This window comes from Trichechus manatus, unplaced genomic scaffold (assembly GCF_000243295.1).
Source record: "Trichechus manatus latirostris isolate Lorelei unplaced genomic scaffold, TriManLat1.0 scaffold00001, whole genome shotgun sequence".
NCBI lineage: Eukaryota > Metazoa > Chordata > Mammalia > Sirenia > Trichechidae > Trichechus > Trichechus manatus.
This window is the reverse complement of record NW_004443937.1, coordinates 7,964,978-7,978,465: the sequence shown is the minus strand read 5'-3', so window position 1 is coordinate 7,978,465 and position 13,488 is coordinate 7,964,978.

Below are 13,488 nucleotides of genomic sequence, written 5' to 3'. Positions count from 1 at the left end.
TATCTTTGGCTATGTGTATTTTCACAAAAGAAAAAAAAAAGTTGAGAATTTAGAGGGTTAAAATGTTGTGGGGTTGTTAACCAATGTCATGAAACAGCATGTGTATTACTGTTACATGAGAAACTATCTGTTCTGTAAGCCTTCACCTGAAGTACAATAAAATATTTTAAAAAAATTAAAATTAAAAAATAAAATAAAATAATGACCATGTAGGTCATCATAGGCATGTGGTTCTGTATTATAAATGTACAAGTAATTTGAAGGGCAAATGGATAAGGGAAAGAAAAAACAAACAAAAAACCTGAGGATTCTTATAAGTTAATGGTTTATTTTTTTTCCAAAACACATTAAAGCATAAAAATGAGTAATTTAATTGAATGTACTTTCCATCATTTTTATGTGACTAAACTGTGGTGGTGGGAATTGAGCCTCCCTTGAATGAAAGGAGCCCTGGTGGTGCAGTGGTTAAGAGCTTGGCTGCTAACCAAAAGGTCAGCAGTTCAAATCCACCAGCTGCTCCTTGGAAACCCTAGTGGCAGTTCTACTCTGTCCTGTAGGGTTGCTGTGAGTTGGAATTGACGGCAGTGGGTGTTTTTTGGTTTGGAATGAAAATATGATGACTTGGCTATGTGGTCATCACTTTTACAAGGTGAGGAGAAAGCAGAAGAGCAAGAGTTAATCATTCTAACTGGGAGCAGGGAGTTTTCATGACATTTTGGAGAGAAAAGCACAGGACTAGTATGATGTGAGAGTCCCTTGAGTGATGGAAACGCCTAATGCTTTAGGTTGTTAACTGAAAGATTGGAGGTTCAAGTCCACTCAGAGGCATCTCAGAAAAAAGGCCTGGCAATCTCTTTCTGAAGAATCAGCCATTGAAAACTCTATGGAGCACAAGTCTACTCTGACACACGTGGGGTCACCCTGAGTTGGAGCCGACTCGACGGCAACTAGTTTGGCTTTTGTTTTTCTCGTATGGTGTGTGAGGTAAGGCAATGAAGGCGGTAGAAGGTAATAAAAGGAAAAGGAATAAAAAGTATTTATTTTATAGTACTTGACAAATGCAGGTAAAGATCTGGAAGCTATTTTGAAATTATGCTTTGGTTTTTTAATATATTTTTTTGAACCTTAATATTACTCTGTGCCTGGATCAAATGAATTATGGCTCTGACTGGGTTACAAAAATAGGACTAAAAATACGCACCCTGAAGGTTTTTACATCTGCTGTTTAACACCTCAATAGTGCCCCTATTTTTTTTTTTTTTAATAGACAATTCGTGTTCATATGAATGTCCACATCACAGGGTAGTCTGAGCCCATGGCTACTGAGCAAAGTGAATTGAAAGAGATAATCCCTAAAAAGCCTAAAGAAGTCATCTCTTTTTTTTTTTTAGTTTCTCCTCCTTGAGTCCTCCAGTTCTTTTGCCTTTTGCCAATGAGCTCTAATAGCTCTTCTATTAATCCCCATATGTCAGGAGTTAGCCAGAGCACATGTACTTTCTCAGTGTGGACCAGGACATTTGCTAGAGTTTATTGTTTTCTATTACACATTTACTATACATTAAGGAAACATGGAATAAAATAGTGAGTAAATAATGTAAGTAGGTATTTGCTGACTAGATGTATTATTGCCAAAGCACTGAACACTTTACTTTGATGGGATTGTATGTCAGTAGATGGAGAGTGGTCAGATATGTCAATTCACCCGTCTGTGACTCATTTACCTATCTGTAATACTTTCCTGACAGAAAAATTGTATTAACTGAAATCATTAAAAAAAAACTATAAAAATCTATAAAAACATTAGCCCATGGCCATAAACATAGCAAACACCACATATTTATTGGTTTTGGTTTTAAAATAAATAAGAATCACCATCCTTGAGAATCATCTATACACAAAATGGATTTTACGTTAAATCAATCAATAAATAAACCACGACCTTGCAAGTTTCTACTTTTCCACTTGGAGAGAGAGGAAATAGATATTTTGCAGAATTGTAGGGATATGATTTCACTTATCCGGGAATCTAGGAGAGAAGACTATGAAATTCTTTTTGGTCTTAGGTTAGTGAAATTAAGAACCACAGTCAGAAAAGCTTTGGTTTGCTGTGTTTGTATGTTACATGAGTTTTAAGTTGATTCATACTCTATTAGAGTGAGGAAGAAGCTATTGTCCCAACATAAGAGAACACTACATGAGCTCAAAGTGCAAGAAAGCCAGAAACAACAGAAAATTATTCCTCACTCACTCTCTCTCCCCTGTCTCCGCCCACACACTAGGGCAGACTCCACAAACGTATCAGAAATGATGTACAACTTCAGGGTTTTGCAATATGTTGAGTCATTTTACCTTTCTCATCTCTCTTCCACAAAGACCTTGTTGCTCTCAGAAATTATCAAACAAAAATTTTCTCCAGTTTAAAGGAAGACCACTGAGATGAGTTGGGCTCTTGAGGGATTATCCCAGGAAGGAAGTATGCAAATCTTCTTTGTCTTTCCTTTCCTTTTAATTTCTTGGCAAATTTTGTGAATAGGAGTATGTGACAAATTTAAGAATTTTACTTCCAGCAAGTTTAGCTTCTGAACCAAAACCAAACCAAACCTGTTGCCGTTGAGTCGATTCCGACTCATAGTGACCCTATAGGACAGAGTAGAACTGTGCCATAGAGTTTCCAAGGAGCACCTGGATTCAAACCGCTGATCTTTTGGTTAGCAGCCAAAGCACTTAACCACTATGCCACCAGCGAGCATTTAGGCCTTGGACAATTTCTATATAATAGAGGCTGGAATGAGAGGAGGTGGGTCCAAGAGTTGTGGGATATAGGCAGCCTGCAGGGGCAGGGTATAATTTAATTTTCAAAGTAGATTGTTTTAGCTTGTTAATTTCTCAGTTAACTGGTTTTGTTGTGGATTCAGACAACTCTTGTGCAGTCTGAGTTTCAGAAAGCACTAAAGCAATCCTCACACTAGCAGTTAAGAAACATACTAAGACACTTCTTTGCTGATGCGGTGGGTTTCATAGGAGAGATATTTATGATGAGTTATGTACCAGAAGTATGTGAGAGAGCTTTGTGCCAGAGTAGAAAGGTCCAGGCCTGAGGTCAGTCATTGATCTGCTGGTTATCACTTGGATAATCTTGAGCAAGTCGATTAACTTCTCTGTGTGTTAATCTTCTCAAGGGCAAAGTGTGTGTGTGTGTGTGTGTGTATGTGTGTGTGTGTGTGTGTTAAGAGAGAGAAAGAGAGCTCTTGAATGAGCTAATATACATAAAAGTCATGGCATAGTCCACCACTTGTCTGTCAGCTGTTGTACTGGTATACTGGTGGCTTGCATGTTGCTGTGATGCTGGAAGCTATGCCACCACTATTTCAAATACCAACAGGGTCACCCATGGCGGGTAGGTTTCAGGGGAACTTCCAGACTAAGACAAACTAGGAAGGAGGACCTGGTGATCTACTTCTAAAAGAAAATTGGCCGGTGAAAACCTTATGAATAGTTTGGTAAATTAGAGGGTCAGTGAAAAAGAGGAAGACCCTCAAGGAGATGGAATGACACAGTGGCTGCAACAATGGGCTCAAACATAGCAACAATTGTAAGGATGGTGCAGGACTGGGCAGTGTTTCATTCTGTTGTACATAGGGGTGCTGTGAGTCAGAACAGACTCAACGGCACCTAATAACAACAACACGGCATAGTTATCAGCGCTTAGTAGGCGTTCATTAATTGTAGCTTTGTAGCTACTATTGTTACTAACTTGATAGCATCTCATTGGTTTCAAACTTGGTTATATTATTTTTAGGTCTTGATCATTTGTATGATGTTTCAAGTCTTCTTTTATTACCATTTTCATTTTCATTAGCTGTCTCTGGGTTCTCCTTAATTCTATTGCACCCATTTTGAAGATTACAACAGCAATTCATTTGTCAGAATTTGCTTGTAATAGAAACCTGTAAGTGCTCAAAGTGGCTAATAATCCATTGGAGAAGCTTATATAACTTTCATTTACGTACCTGTTCAAGTAGTATTTATTGAGTGCTCTTGTACCAACCCTTGAGGCTGTAATGATAAACAAGGCAAGCATGGCTTCTGCTCTCATGGATCTAATAGTTTAGTGGGGGAGACAGATAGCTGACCAAGTGATCACCACTGAATGTGTTATGTGCTCTCAAAGCATAAGTATAGGTATAATGAGAGCACAAAAGAAGGGCATTTCACCCAGGGTTATAAGACCAATGAAGGTTTTCAAGAGGAATTGATATATATGTTGGGAACAGAATAAAGAGTAGAATAAGCATAGCAGAAGGGAAAGGGGGATGTAGAGAAGTATATTGAACAGAGGTAACAATATTTAGTAAGCTCCCGGCCAGTGCTGGCTAAATGGAAGATCATCTCTTTGTGCACATTGTCTGATCACCTTCTGTGGCAGAAACTGCTAGTAGTTCCCTCAAGATATGTTTTCCTGTTCTATATTAATAGAACTCCAGTTTTTTAGCTGAGGACATGGCCACCTGGGATAGACTACACTCTTGCAGTGAGGGGTAATTATGTGACTTGCTACTAGCCAAGGAAATGCAGTAGATATAGTGAGTTCAACTTCTAGGAAAAGTCCATAGAGACAGGATGTGTCCCTTCTTCCTATTTTTAGTTCCTGATGACTGGAGCTGGAGCAGCCATCTTGGGCCATGAGGCATGTGCTATTTGTTGAGGATGACTGAGCAATAAGATAGACAGATCTTGATGGTAACAACAGAGCAGCTGCACCATCCTTGTACTTCCTACCTTTACATTTGAAGGCAACATACTTCATTTTTTTAAAGTTTCTATTGTTTTGAGCTTTCTGTCATAGCTCAAAATAATCCTAAGTAATCCACCTTCTGTGAACATATCTACCTCCAAAGGGTTCTGAACCAGCAACAATTAAATTAATATCTCTTATGTATAAACTGGTCTGATTCACTCGAGAATAAGCTGACTTTGCTAGGTGAAGCCTTAAGATATTGAGAACACTAACATGTTTTTGGGGGGATTTTTTCCTTTCACGTGAAATTGTATTTCATCTCAGATCTTTGCCCAAACCAACATACCGTATTTTTACCAAATTAAATTTTTTTACAGTAACATGTAAAAAAAAAAATGGCATGGTGCTTAGAAAATAGCATGGGGTGAGGGCATGGTTGGCAAACAAACATAAAGGCATTGTTATTTGTGTAAAAATACAGTACAATTCAATGCTTTTGACCATCCATTTTCTCCCATATCCTTCTTCCTTTCCTTAGGGTAAAGAAAGAAGTATATAGTGGTGGTGGTAGTGGTGTGTTGGGTGAAGAAACAGATGATCAAGAACTATCAGAATTGAGAATGAAAGAGGAATGTAGAGATTGGGAGGACTGCTGAGCATTGTTGAATCAAATTGGCAATGGCATATGACTCAATTTTTTCTGTTTCTACAAAGCCGTCACTGATCACCTTTATTTTTCAAAATAAATTTTATTTCAGAGCAGTTTTAGATTTATAGAAAAGTTGCAAAGTTAGAACAAAGAACTCCAATATAGCTCACATCCAATTTTCCCCATTATTAACATTTCACATGGCATATTTGTTACAACTAATGAACTACTATTAAGAAATTATTAACTAAAGTCCACACTTCATTCAAATTTCCTTAGTTCTTACTGAATGTGCTTTTTCTGTTCCAGGAGTCCACCCAAGACATCACATTACACTTAGTTATTATGTCTTCTTAGACTTCTCTTGGCTGTAAAGTTTTCTTAGTTCTTCTCGGTTTTTGATGACATTGACAGTTTTGAGTACTGGTCAGGTATTTTGTAGAATTTCCCTCAGCTGGGATTTGACTGATGTTGTCTCATAATTAGACTGAGTTTATGGGTTGTTGGGAAGATGATCACCAAGGTAAAATACCATTTTCATTACATCATATCAAATGTATATACTATTAACATGACTTATTACGTTGATCTTGACTTTGATCACCTGGCTGAGGTAGTGCTTGCCAGGTCTCAAGACTAGAAGGTATGTAAGGCTATGTTTAGCTTTCTAAGAAATTGCCAAACTGTCTTCCAAAATGGCTATACATTTGGCATTCCCACTAGTGGTGAATGAGAGTTCTTTTTGCTATGCATCCTTATCAGCAATTGGTATTACATTTTTTAAATTGTTGTTATTTTCACCATTCATATAGGTATGTAGTGGTATATCATTGCTGTTCTAATTTGCAATTTCCTAATGAAAGTCCCCTGGGCATTGCATATGGTTTGCACTAGGCTGGTAACTGAAAGATTAGTGGTTTGAACCCACCCAGTGGCACTGTGGAAGAAAAGGCCTTCCATAAAGATTATAGCCAAAAAAAAAAACCCCAAGGGGCAGTTCTACTCTGCAACACATGAAGTCACCATGAGTTGGAATCAACCTGATGGCACAAAACACTGACAAAGGATGTTAAACATATTTCTATATGCTTATCTGCCATCTGCATGTCTTCTTTGGTGAGATTTCTATTAATACCTTTAGACCATCTGATCAGCTTTTCAGTCTCTATAAATTGCCCTTTCCTTATTACTGTCACTCTTGTCTGATTTGTTACTGGTAAAAACACAAAGCAGTGGCGATATTCAACAGGGTTATGTGCTTAATTGGAATGAAAGTGTAGGAAAAGTCTGTTTGGAGCCTGTAGATCTGAAAGGATGAATGGCTGCTTCCAGTTAGTCTTGGGGCCCGAAGATAAAAGGACATGGAAGGAAGTTAGGTAAGACTTCGAAGGATATTTAGTTGATCCCAACACCTTCATTCCTCAGTCTCTATCATGTTTTTGTCTCATGGCATTTGTGTCACTACTCATCAGTTAGGGATCATTTGGACATGTATTGTGATGGTCAGGCAGAGCACTATTCCGGGAGCATATAATTTCAATTTAAGACTTAAGCAATGCTGGTATTTGACCCATGTCCCATGAGAAGATGCCTCATCGCTGAGATGAGTATTTTGAATGACCCAAGCATCATCCTTTGTTTCGTATTTGTAGAGATTCTAGCATTTGGCACATTCTCACTTAGTCTTTATATGATGGATTGGCTTACTTAAAATCTGGAAGGACTGCTCAAACTCCCCGGGAGTGATGAGGCTGTGACTCTCCATCTAGAATGTAGTCTGGGTGGCAAAGGAAACTCTTGGCACACTGCTTCACAGAGACTTGTAAACAATAATTAAATGGACTTGTGCATCCTAATTCTGCTGTTTCATTTCCTTCTTCCAAAATACAAGGAGTTTTAGTTCTAGATAATGAATGACAAGAATCACAGCACTCTGCATTTAAACCAAATGAGCTCAATGGTAGTATACAATTCTTGCAATTACAATTTTACTGTTTTGCATATATTCACAAAAGAAGACGAAAACAAGGAAATACAAGCTTATTTGTATGCTAAGGGCTGGGAACTCATGAAAACTTTGTGGGGCCTCTGGTTGTCAGAAGATCTGGAACTTGATCCTAGCTCTGCCTGTGACTGGCTCTGTGATCTTGGATGAAGCACTTATCTCTTCTGGAAGAAGATGATATCTGATTTACTTTCAGATGCAATATGTAATGATAATCAATTCCTAAAACAGGCTACAATCTTTGTGTAAAGGGAAGGACAGGCATGAAACTGCCTTGTGAGATTTGTATTGACTCTAGTCAGCCACTGGGGGCATCCAAGAGCACTTCTTTGCTACAAAATGGCTGTATCTATCGCTTGAAGTTGCTTGTGAATCTAATTTCTGTAAATGGGACCATTCCTTCTCACTGGCACAATTTCAGAGTTGTGTTCCCTCAGGAAAGCAGTGACCCCTAGAGGCAATAAAAACAATGCTCAATGATATGAGCTGTTTTAACAACAGTATTTACAGGCACCTTAGTCCTCAAGTGGACATCTTTGCTTTTTAACACTTTAAAGAGATCTTTTGCATAAAGTTTGCCCAGTGCAATATGTCTTTTGATTTCTTGACTGCTGCTTCCATGGAAGTTGATTGTGGATCGAAGTTAAAATGAAATCCTTGACAACTTCAATCTTTTCTCAGTTTATGATGATGTTGCTTATTGGTCCAGTTGTGAGGATTTTTGTTTCTTTATGTTGAGGTGTAATCCATACTGAAGGCTGTGGTCTTTGATCTTCATCAGTCAGTGCTTCAAGTGTTTTGTTCTGTTGTACATAGGGTCACTGTAAGTCGGAACCAACTTGACAGCACCTAACAACATTTAAAGGCAACATACTTAATAGTGTACATTTGATATTATTCTCACTTTTTATTACCTTGGATTTGTTGTGTTAAGGTAGCAATTTTATGAAATTGTGGAAAAAAATCAGCCTTTGAAAACCCTGAGGAGCACAGTTCTACTCTAACAGACATAGGGTCACCATGAGTTGGAGTTGACATGACAACAACTGGTTTACCTGCACCTTGGCCCCTCCATTCATATAAATAGACATATTCCTTCCATTGCCCGTGAATGAAATGGTGGGATGATAATGAAATCAGCTACTGATGAGTCTTCAGGCAGCAGAAATATTCAAGTTGGCTGCTGTTGTATTGAGCATTAGTTGGCATTGCAGACGCTGTAGGAGGCAAGACAGTAAGATGGACGAAAGAAAAGAATATTTACGTGTATTTTAAAGGGAAACAACACATCCCTCTTTTCTGTTTTTACTTTTCTGTCTTATGTAAACATTCTATTAATTAGAATAGTGTAAACCCCATTAGAAACTATCAAACTGACTTATGGTGTATGTGCTTCAGTCTCTTAAGTTTGGTTGACATGAATCAGCCTGGGGCTTCGGCCAGCTGAGGCTCAGGCCCTGGACTATGGTCCATCCACTCAGAGGGCCTCTTAGTAGAGAACTCTCCAGACTTCTTTAGAAAATTCTTCTACTCTCCTTGTTGACTTTTCTATTCACATCATCATACTGCCTAGTTCCCCTGACTTCTCATCCAGGCTTCCCTTTGCACAATCATGCTGCAATCCATGTATCCAGGTAAATTTATTTCTATGTATAACTCTGGATGGAAACCATATTGGTTTTCTTAACTCATTTGTCTGCAGTATTAGAAATTCTTCCAAGAAACCCATGTATGTATTTATCGATTTTTCTCTTGTAGTTAGGCATTTTGTATCTTGTTGATACTCGGTAATTGTTCATTCAACAAAATAAATTAAAACAAGCAAACAAAGAAATGAAACAGACAAAACTTAGACTAAATGTCTGGTGTATACAAACCTACCGTATAAGCTAAAGCTTTAACTTGCAGAGGAGGTAAAGAAGAAGGAGGAGGAGGAGAACAAGGAGGAGGAGGAGGTGCGGAAGAAACAACTTTATCCCAGAGAAAACTGAAATGAAATTTAGAAATAGGTTCACAGGCTACCTTGGTCTTCCAGTTAGAAGAGAAATCACAAATATTTGCACTACATGATGTGTTAATCAATATAGCCCTGTATGAACTCACAGCCCATTTATTATCAAACATCTAAAACCCAGTCATTCCATAGACATAGATTCTCTAATACTGTTTGCTTTGCTTATGACAGAAGCAAATGAAAACTAATAAACAACTGATTGAAGTAGGCTGTGGTAATTATGGTAGGGCTGATTGGGCCAACATTAGAAATTGAAATAACTCATAGTTTCAAGAATGGCTGATATTCAGTCAGTCTGCCATCGTAAAGTTCTAGTGCTTTTATCTATCTCTCTCTGTCTGTCTATCTATCTATCTATCTATCTTTATTATTTATGGTGGCATCCATTTTGATTTGTTGTGGTATCTGCCGAGACTAGTCCAAGTCTGTGCTGTATAGTCTGATACATGTTTCCAATCTCCTGGTTTTGAATAAAATATAGTTCATCTGCATCATTCTTTAAGAGAAGATAGCTACCATTTATCGAGACCTACTGTTCATCCTTATAGCTGCCCTGTAAGGTAGGTAGTGTTCGTCTCATCATATATACAAGGAATTAAGGGTTCTGTAAAGCAAATATTGCTCAAAGTCACCTCTTAAGAGGCCAAGTCAAAAGCTGAAACCAGGCTTGGTCAACTTATGCTCTTTTTACTCTTCTCCTTTAGTAATCACCTCCCTAGTAGTTCCCTGAGGAGCCCTGGTGGCACAATGGTTAAGTGAAACCCACTTAGCAGTTCCATGGGAGAAAAGACCTGGTGATCTGCTCCAGTAAAGATTACAGGCTAGAAAATCCTATGGGTCAGTTCTACTCTGTCACATGGGGTCCCTATGAATCAAAAATCTACCTGACAGCATCTAACAACAACAATTATTCCCTACCTTCTTGTAAGGGTCTGGCATTCTAAATTTCTCTTTTAAAAATATGCACCTCAGTTTAACACCTTTAATTCATCCTGCCCCAAATAAGGCAGAAGGCCAAAAGGCATTAAGCAAAATCACAGTCCAAAAGCTTTATGGATAAAATTACTATATTGTTTGTCCTTTGGGTGATGTTTATTCTAAACATTGTAGTCTCTGTAATTAGCAAAAACAAAACAAAGAAAAACAAAAACATCCTCCAAAAACAAGTAATCTGGCTATTTCTGTCTCTCATTCCCCTTTTCTCTTGGGCTCTTTCCATGTGCTTCTGAACCATTTCGCTCCTACTCCTTGAATCATGAGTCAATTTTGTAGCAGTAACTGTATTTGAGCAGTTTATTTGATCTCTTGCATTATTTACATCTTAAACATATCACAGTTTACCTTCAAGTGATACTAAGTCACTTCTCAAATAGTAAAGAATCTTAAAACAGTGGACTTTCAATTCCTCCCTCCCATCCTTTGTGCTATTGATATCAGCCTTCTTGGTTTTACATGTTATAGACTACATAAAGCAATGTCACAAAGTTTTCTTTAGACAGTAAATTTTCTTTTAGAGCCATTTAAAAATAAGCAGAAGTTTTTTAATTTCATGAAGTCCAATCTATCAATTTTTTCTTTTGTGGATTGTGTTTTTGGTGTTATATCTAAAAACTCATCACTGGACACAAGAGCATGCAGAGGCGTAACTAGGGTATGACAAGTATGGCAGGTATTGCACCAGCCCTGGGCTCATGGCGCCACAGAGTAGTTTCTATTAACCCAGTATAAGCAGCAGTGTATACAGAAAATGGGGCCTTCGGCAAGCACTGAAACTCCCCCCTTTTCCAAGTATCTGACACCCCTCTTCTACACAACTTTACCGTAATATCAGCCAAAAAACATGAGTCAAGCTCATTAATCTTTTAATTAACACACTACCATTGTTAAGGAAGGACCTTGGGCTGTACCAGGTTAATAGAAACTGCTCAGTGGTGTCACGTGCCCAGGGCTGGTGCAATATCCTAGATATGCCACTGAGAGCACGTACTACTTCTCCTATGTTTTATTCTATGAGTTTTATAGTTTTTTGTTTTACATTTATGTGCATCATCTATTTTTTTGTTAATTTTTGTGAAAACTATATCATCTATGTCTAGGTTCATTTTATTGCATATAGATGTCCAATTGTTCCAGCACCATTTGTTGCAAAGATTATCCTTTATCCATTGAACAGTTTTTGCTTTTTTGTCAAGATCAGTTGACTATATTTATTTGGGTCTACGCATCTATTCTTTAACGAATACCATACTGTCTTCCAACATTGTCCTTCAATATTTTGTTATGTATTCTAAGTATTTTGCCTTTCTATATACATTTTAGAATCAGTTTGTTGATATCTACAAAATAGTTTGCTCTGATTTTGATTGGGATTTAATTGGATCTCTGTCTTTTTATTTCAAGTGGACTTCTTGTAGACAACTATATACAGAAGACATGTGATTGAGCCTTTTTTTCTTTAATTAAAATATTTTAACAATTCAACATTTTTACATGTACAATTTAGTGAAATGGATTACATTAATTATGATGTGCAACCATGATCTGTATCTATTGTCAAATTTTCCATCACCATTTACAGACACTCAATGCTTTCTCAACAATGATTTCCCTTTCTCCCTTCCCTCCTGTCCTTGGTAACCACTAACATGCTACAACATGGATGAACCTTGAAGACGTTATGCTGAGTGAAGTAAGTCAGTCACAAAAGGACAAATACTGTATGATCCCACTTACATGAAATATATAGAATAGGCAAATATCCATGTTTATCCATGGTTATCTTCTCTGTCTTTTAATTGGTGTATTTAGATCATTTACATTTAAAATGATTATTGGTAAAGTTGTAGTGATAAATACCATGTTTGTAATTGCTTTCTATTTGTTGTATTTTTTTCTTCATTTCACCTTCTGCATTAGGGTTCTGCACTGGGTGAAGGTGGAGGGGCGTTCCTCTGTTATCCTTTGCTGTCTGCAATCTCTCTTGTGAGCTCCCAGTGGAGACCTGTAAAAACAACTTGTGAGTGTAGCCTCATATTGTGTCTGCTGTGGTCCCTAGCTACTGCAGACTGACATACTAGCCTGCAATTAGTTTTTAACAAATTGATTGAAAGTTTAGCTGATTTATTTTTACCCAGTGGTCTGGAGATCACCTCTTCTTCCCATGCCCTACCACAGGTGAGATAACTTGTGTTTTCCAGTTCTCCTTAGAAGGGCCCGTGTCTCTTTGGAACTCAGGCTTCTTGGGTGCTATCATACTTATTTAGTGTTGCTATAACAGAAATACCACAAGTGGGTGTCTTTAATGAACATAATTTTTTTTTTTTCCCTCACAGTTAGGAGGCTAGAAGTCTGAAATCAGGCTCTAGGGGACGGCTTTTCTCTGTCAGCTCTGGATGAAGGTCCTTGTCTCTTCAGTGTCTATCTCTTGGCTCCTTGGTGATATTCATGTGGCATAGCATCTATCTTCCCTCTTCTCCGTTTACTTCTCTATGCCTAATCTGCTCTTTTTAAATCTTGAAAGAGATTAACTCAAGACACACCCTACACTAACACTGTCTCATTAACATAACAAAGAAAACCCTATTCCCAAATGGGATTGTAACAACATATATAGTAGTATTTGCAATACACATTTTGGGGGGACATAGTTCAATCCATAACAGTTGCATTGTGACCTTTACATCTCTGATGGGCTCAAGAAAAATTACAATTTTGCAGTCTATCTAGCTTTTTCTTGGTGTTAGGTTGGGAGTGACATTCTTTGCCTGTTTCTACATTTTAATGGAAGGGGAAATTCCCTTTTTTTTTCACATTGACACATATTCCAAACCTGGAAGATGGACAGAAAAGTGTGAAGGCATAAATGTCTTGGCTTCTATTTTCATGTTCAGTTCTTTATACTGAATTCAATTGTGTTATCAAAGATGTTTCCCTATAGTGTTATGACTTACCCAAAGCAGCATCCACACTCATCACTTTTTCAACCAATTTGCTAAAGGAATTGATTGAATACTAATAGGTTAGGCTTCATGAAGAAAAGTCTTTCTGCACTTGTTCAAAGTCACACACAAGGTAGAGAAGGA